Here is a 6,789-nt window from a genome sequence, read left to right on the forward strand (position 1 = left end):
GCAACGCGGACGCCATGAGGGGTGAGGTGCCGTACTCAGGCTAGCACCTCACCAAGATGGCCGCCCCGTAGTGCCGTACGTCAAAATGGCGTCTCACTAATTTGGCCTGTCCCGGCGCCCGTACTCAAGATGGCGCCTATCAAGTGGCATCAGTGCACCCCCCCCCCCCGTGCCCGCCCCTGTCTCCCCTCTCCCCATGGCGGCGCAGAGCCGCGCTCCCCCCCAGCCGCCTCCCTCCCCTCTCCTCACGGCTCCTGCTCCCGCACCTCTCTCTGCACCTCCTCCATGGCCGCCCTATGGCGGCGGGCGGGGAGGGGCGGGAGGGGGCAGGAGGAGGAAGGGAACCGAGTGGTTCCGGGAGGAGCCGACACCTCCCATTGCCCCCCCCGCCGGGCACGGCTCCGCACGGCTCAGCCCGGATCGGCACGGCACGGCTCGGCTCGGCCCAGGGTAGAACCGGGGCACCGAGGGGGTCTGGGGCAGGCCGGCAGCCGGAGGGGGGCAGTCGCGGGGGGGCGGCGCTGCTGTCCCGGCCTGCAGCGGGGACCGTGTCCCCCTTCCCATCCCTCCTGCCGGAGGCACTCGTGTTCCCCGCGGCCGCTCCGGGTCACGGTCTCCACGGCAACAGCTGCTGCCGCCGCTCCGGGTCACGGTCTCCACGGCAACAGCTGCTGCCGCCGCTGCTGCACGGACTCGGCATCCACCTCCTGCACGGCGCCACCACCGTGGTCTTTGGGGTACGGACAAACGGGGGGGGGGGGGGGGAGAGACACTGGGGGTGCTGAGACCCATGGAGAGCCGCAGAAACAGTTTGCCAGGGCTTCCCCAAGGTGCTCGATTGTTTTGTTCTGTGTGCAGGATGTTTCTCATCACACCCCAAAGCTTTTCCAGGAGTCAAACGCATCGGTTTCCCTCTCTTCCCCCAAGAAAGGGGAAGTTTGTGGCCGGTTGCAATGATAGCACCTGGAGTGGTGCTGCCCTGAAACAGGATGAAATGGCTGCATCCTTCCGGGAGGCTGCCTCCGAAAGCAGAATTGCCCTGTGAGCTGGAGAGGTGCCCCTGCAGTGAGGGCCCGTGCCCAGGGAGGCATGGGGAGCTGGGGACTTGGCACTTTCCTGCCTATCATAGAGGACTGTGATGTACGATGGTAATGAATGCATCTTTATTTATAGATATGATACTATGAAATAGCTTTATTATCCCTTGCTAAAAATGCTTCCTTTTTTGCTTTCTTAGCAGTCAGTGCAAAAATTCAAGTTAATATCATAATATCATGGTAAAAGCTGCAAGCTCTGAAGTGGTACAGGCTGGCAGGAAGCTCCCAGTGTATGGTTTGGTGTGAGCAGCACCGATGTATTAGGTTTGGCATAGTAGTACATGGGTTTTTTTTTCTTGTTTTTAGTGGCCATCTATGCCATCTATGCATCTATGCTTAACTTGTTAACAATTTATGTTCATATGTACGAGGAGGAGGAACATAAAGATGATGTAAGGATAGACAGGTTTGTAAAACCAGCCATTTCTTCAAGGGACGGCTGCTGCAGCAATACCCTGCTTGCACGATGCCCTATATGAGTGTCTGTTTTGAGCGAGTTTTACACGTGACCTGCACCCTGATCATGCGTTCTTTTTAGGCTGCACACCCGCCTATCAGCCTCATCAGCGTTGATGCTGTGGACCCACATCAGTGGTTTCTTGAGCTTTGAGAAAAACCCAGTTCTTGTTCTTAGATAAATACAAGAACCCTTCTGTTTCAGAGCAGCGTGCAGCCATGTGCACACTGTGTGTGCCAGAACAGACCCTTTCAAGAGCTCCAGAAGACTTTTTTAGCCTCTTTCTTTCATCTGCAAGACCAAAAAGGAAAGAGAGGTTTCTGCAACTGGGAAGCAGGAGAGGAGAGCGGAGGTATGTCTGGTAATCGTAGCACATGCTTCTCTGACCTTGCCGAGAGAGGAAATCCATTTACTCTCTGCTTTCATCGATTGGTCTGTAATTTGCCTGTAGTTATCCTCCCCATTTCTACATTTTACAGAATCATGGAATGGTTCATGTTGGAAGGGACCTTAAAGCTCATCCAGCTCCAACCCCTGCCACAGGCAGGCAGGGACACCTCACACTAGAGCAGGTTGCTCCAAGCCCCTGTGTCCAACCTGGACTTGAACACTGCCAGGGATGGGGCAGCCACAGCTTCTCTGGGCACCCTGTGCCAGCGCCTCAGCACCCTCACGGGGAACAGCTTCTGCCTAAGAGCTCAGCTCAGTTTCCCCTCGGGCAGGTTCAAGCCATTCCCCTTGGCCTGTCCCTACAGGCCCTTGTCCCAAGCCCCTCTCCAGGTTTCCTGCAGCCCCTTTAGGCACTGGAGCTGCTCTCAGGTCTCCCCTTCAGGAGCCTTCTCTTGTCCAGGCTGCCCCAGCCTAGCTCTCTCAGCCTGGCTCCAGAGCATAGCTGCTCCAGCCCTCGCAGCAGCTCCATGGTTTCCTCTGGCTCGCTTGAGCAGCTCCACGTCCCTCTTGAGCTGGGGCTGAAGATGTGGATGCAGGACTTTGTTTCCTCTTACATTGGCATAATGCAGAGTGACACTTTAACAGCTGGACAGATGTAGATTCTCCTACCTGGGGCCAGTAAATGAGAGCAAAACCACATCCTCTGCTTGAACAAGGAAGAAATTATTTTGTTCACCTTGTTTACGTGCTTAATTCAAGAAGTTTTTTCCCTTCCAGTCAATTACATTCACGTAATTGAAAACATTGTCCCAGGAAATCTCAGCTTGGTTTGCTTTCCTGCTCGGAGACCATTGCGCTGCTTTTTGCTTAAACAGCAATTGCTTTGCTTGCAGGCTGTTTTGCAGCAGCTCTATGGCTATGGGGAATTACCAGTGTTTTTCTAATCATCCTGTTGGATGTTGTGACAATGCAGGTCCCCGGTTTCCTCTTGACATTTGGGTACTGCCAGCAGAGTTTGCAGCCCTTGGTGTTGTCTTTGTTGAATTAGGACCTGCACTGCTGAGGAGAAGGCAAGGCCTGGAGGGAGGGAGGGAGAACCAGGAACAGGTCAGCCCCAGTATTTTTCTGTAATGAGGGTGGTAAAGCACTGGCAGAGGTTGGCCAGAGAGGTGGTGGATGCCCCATCCCTGGGGACATTCAAGGCCAGGCTGGATGTGGTTCTGAGCACCCTGATGGAGTTGAAGATGTCCCTGCTCATGGCAGGGGAGGTTGGACCAGATGACCTTTAAAGGTTCCTTCCAACCAAAACCATCCTGTGCTCATATGATTAGAACCCCAGGGAATGCAGGCATTTCCCTACAGCTGCTGAGGGTCTCTTTAGAAGCCCAAGGCCACAGTTACCCTTCTTTCTTAGGGAAGGGCTTCCCGTCCTCACGCTCTTTGGTGTGTCTGGTGGCATTGTGCCCATGCCGAAGCTTGTCTTTGGCACCTTGAGCTAAAGTGCTTCACTGACATGAGGTTAAATTTATCTGGAGGAGCCTGTTTTAATGCAGCCAGGGAGGGGAAACTGGCTTATTATTTGCAGTACTGACCTCTGTTCAGCAGGTGGGTCACGGTAAATGTTTGCTGCCACAAGTACCAGTACCAGTGCGAGTAACACCCAGCTCTGGGCAAATGCACCTTGATTTCAACCTATTTGAACTGGTCACTTACCAGCATAGCAAGTATCACATCCTGCAGGCAAAGCTGCTCAGGTGCAGCTGATGGATCCCTGAGCCCAGCAGGAGGCCTGAGGCTGCTTTTCCATTTACCTCTAAGAGCAATGACATTGGAACCACGGCAGGACGTAGAGCTTTCGTGTGCATAACCCCAAATGTATCTGCCTTTCCTAGCCTGCCAGGCAGGCAGCGTTAGTGCCGCTTTCTAGCTCACTAAAGGGTATTATCTGCTCAACATTTTCCAGTGACAAGACTTCACCTGTACCGTAGCTGATGGTGGGCTCACAGACCAGAACACACACAGCCTATTGCACAGATCGGCTTTCCTGGCAGCCCCGGGCAGCACTTGCAGGGACAGAGGTGTGTACTTAGCCCCTGATTCCAAGAAGATGCCGTAACATGGCTGTTTCTAACTCATTTATGCCCACTTCTAAACTTTTATTTGCTATTTCTAAATTCTTTCTGCCATTTCTAACCCGTGTTTGGTCACTTCTAACCCTTTTAAAGCCATTTCTTAAAATTTCCCTCTTTTTTTGGCCCTTTTCTCACTCTGTTTAAGCCACTTTTTTATTTCTCTAACCCATTTTTTCCCATTTGTCAGCAGCTTTAAGCCTTTTTTGACGATTTCTAACACAATTGTGGCCACTTCTAACTAGATTTAAACCCATTTTTAGCCATTTGCAACCCTTATATGTCCAATTCTAACCTGGTTTAAGCCATTTTGTCCATTTCTAAACTATTTTTTCTTCTAACCATTTTTTTTTGCCACTTCAAACACATTTTTGCCCATTTCTGAGCCTGGTTTAAGCCATTTTTCCCCATTTCTACCCTATTTTAAGCCATTTTAGTCTATTTCAAAACAATTCATGGCCATTTCTATCCCAGTTTTGCCCATTTCTTACCAGTTTTAAGCCGTTTTTGGCAATTTCTAACCCATCTTTCCCATTTCTAACCCCTTTAAAGCTTTTTTGGGGGCTATTTCTGACCTGTCTGTGGCTGTTTCTGTCCCATATTTATCCACATCTTCCGCATTGTAGGCCATTTTTGCCCACTTCTAACCCATTTTTACCCATTTCTTGATTGTTTTAATCCATTTTGGGCCACTTGTGTTCCACTTTGGACCATTTGTAAGGTGTTTTGAACCATTTTTTTCATTTTCTAACCCATGTTTGCCCATTTCTTATCTCATTTTAGGTATGGGACGCCTAAAAATAGTTACTGAAAGAGACTAAAAGACAAGGACAGCTGGAAAAAACATGAATGAAAAAGGAAATAAAATGTGTAAAGAAAATAAAAAGCAAAAGAGAAGAATGTGATTATAAATCCCCACAAAGCAAACACAAAGCAATAAAAGTCTGAAAGAATCTCGAATAGAAGTTCCCTGAGCAACTTTGCCCCAGCCCCAATATTGCAAACTGTCCCCACTCAGCAGCTGGGGTCCCCGGAGGCTGTCAACGGGGAGGGGAGCCGCCGTTGCTCTCAGGCCGTTGCTTCTGCAGCGTGTGCTGCCACCTCGTGTCCAAGCGTCGGTACTGCAGGTGCTGGAGGTGGGGGGGCACGGCGTAGCTCGGGGCACTGCTCGCTGCTGCCATCCTGTGTCCAAAGCTCGGTACTGCAGGTGCCGGAGATGCGGGAGGGGAAGCAAAGGGGTGGCTCAGAGCAAAGGGAGGTGCTGCCCTCCTGTGGCCAAAAGTACGAACTGCACCCCAAGAGGCCGGAGCCGCCCGAAGGGAACCGAGCGGAGCCGAAGCCGCCTGAGGGGGACGGAGCCGCCCGAAGGGAACCGAGCGGAGCCGAAGCCGCCTGAGGGGGACGGAGCCGCCCGGAGGGACCGGAGTGGCTTCCATGGGGTCCCAGGGGAGCCGACAGCTGCCATTGCCCCCCCCCGGTTGCCTCCGCCGAGTCCCGTTACCCCCATGATTCGCCTCGGCTCGGTACGGTACGGTCCGGGCCCGGTTCGGCGGCACAACCCGCACCCCGACTGGCTGAGACGCCTGTCAGTCACTCTTAGTCCCGCCCCGCTTCCGTTCGGCTTCTACACTGGCCCCCCCACTCCTCCGATTGGCTGCGGCGGTTGTCAATCACGCTTAGTCCCGCCTGGCGCCGGCGGCACCCCCCCACTCCTCTGATTGGCTGCGGCGGTTGTCAATCACGCTTAGTCCCGCCCGGCGCCGACGGCGCCCCCCCACGCCTCTGATTGGCTGCGGCGGTTGTCAATCACGCTTAGTCCCGCCCGGCGCCGGCTCCGCCCCCCCGCTCTTCTGATTGGCTGCGGCGGTTGTCAATCACGCTTAGTTCCGCCCGGCGCCGGTTCCGCCCCCCCCGCTCTTCTGATTGGCTGCGGCGCACGTGACCCGCTCCTAGCCACGCCCCTCTCCGGCTCCGCCCCCCCTCTCCTCTGATTGGCTGATGAGCACGTGACCCGCTCGTAGCCACGCCCCTCTCCGGCAGCGCCCCCCCACTCTTCTGATTGGCTGCTGCGCACGTCACCAGCTCCTAGCCACGCCCCTCTCCGACACCGCCCCCCCCCTCCTCTGATTGGCTGAGGCGAAGCCGAACCCTCCCGAAGCGGCGGAACCGGCCGAAGAGAACCGAGCGGAGCCGAAGCCGCCTGAGGGGGACGGAGCCGCCCGAAGGGAACCGAGCGGAGCCGAAGCCGCCTGAGGGGGACGGAGCCGCCCGGAGGGACCGGAGTGGCTTCCATGGGGTCCCAGGGGAGCCGACAGCTGCCATTGCCCCCCCGTTTGCCTCCGCCGAGTCCCGTTACCCCCATGATTCGCCTCGGATCGGTACGGTACGGTCCGGCCCCGGTTCGGCGGCACAACCCGCACCCCGATTGGCTGAGACGCCTGTCAGTCACTCTTAGTGCCGCCCCGCTTCCGTTCGGCTCCTACACGGGCCCCCCCCACTCTCCTGATTGGCTGAGGCGCCCCTCAAGTCCGCCTGGTCCCGCCCCATTTCCGGCCACCCACGACACCGCCCCCCCACTCCTGTGATTGGCTGGGGCGCTTGTCAATCACTCTTAGTCCCGCCGCGCTCCGACAGCGCCTCCCCCACTCCTCTGATTGGCTGCGGTGCACGTGACCCGCTCCTATCCACGCCCCTCTCCGACAGCGCCCCCCCCCTC

General features: G+C 55.5%; 1 long non-coding RNA gene across 3 annotated transcripts; it reads left to right on the forward strand.

Annotated features, from left to right (window-relative positions):
* The first annotated feature begins 320 nt into the window (after window positions 1-320).
* Window positions 321-4,918, forward strand: LOC117437932 (uncharacterized). Of its 3 annotated transcripts, none has more exons than XR_004550551.1 (4): window positions 321-737; window positions 1,759-1,906; window positions 3,908-4,022; window positions 4,857-4,918. It is a non-coding gene; the product is annotated as an uncharacterized lncRNA (long non-coding RNA). The 3 variants fall into 3 exon arrangements; XR_004550552.1 differs by having other exon boundaries at window positions 322-737; window positions 1,764-1,906; XR_004550550.1 differs by lacking the exon at window positions 321-737 and having other exon boundaries at window positions 792-1,906.
* Window positions 4,919-6,789: the final 1,871 nt, after the last annotated feature.

Source organism: Melopsittacus undulatus, chromosome Z (assembly GCF_012275295.1).
Source record: "Melopsittacus undulatus isolate bMelUnd1 chromosome Z, bMelUnd1.mat.Z, whole genome shotgun sequence".
Classification (NCBI taxonomy): Eukaryota; Metazoa; Chordata; class Aves; order Psittaciformes; family Psittaculidae; genus Melopsittacus; species Melopsittacus undulatus.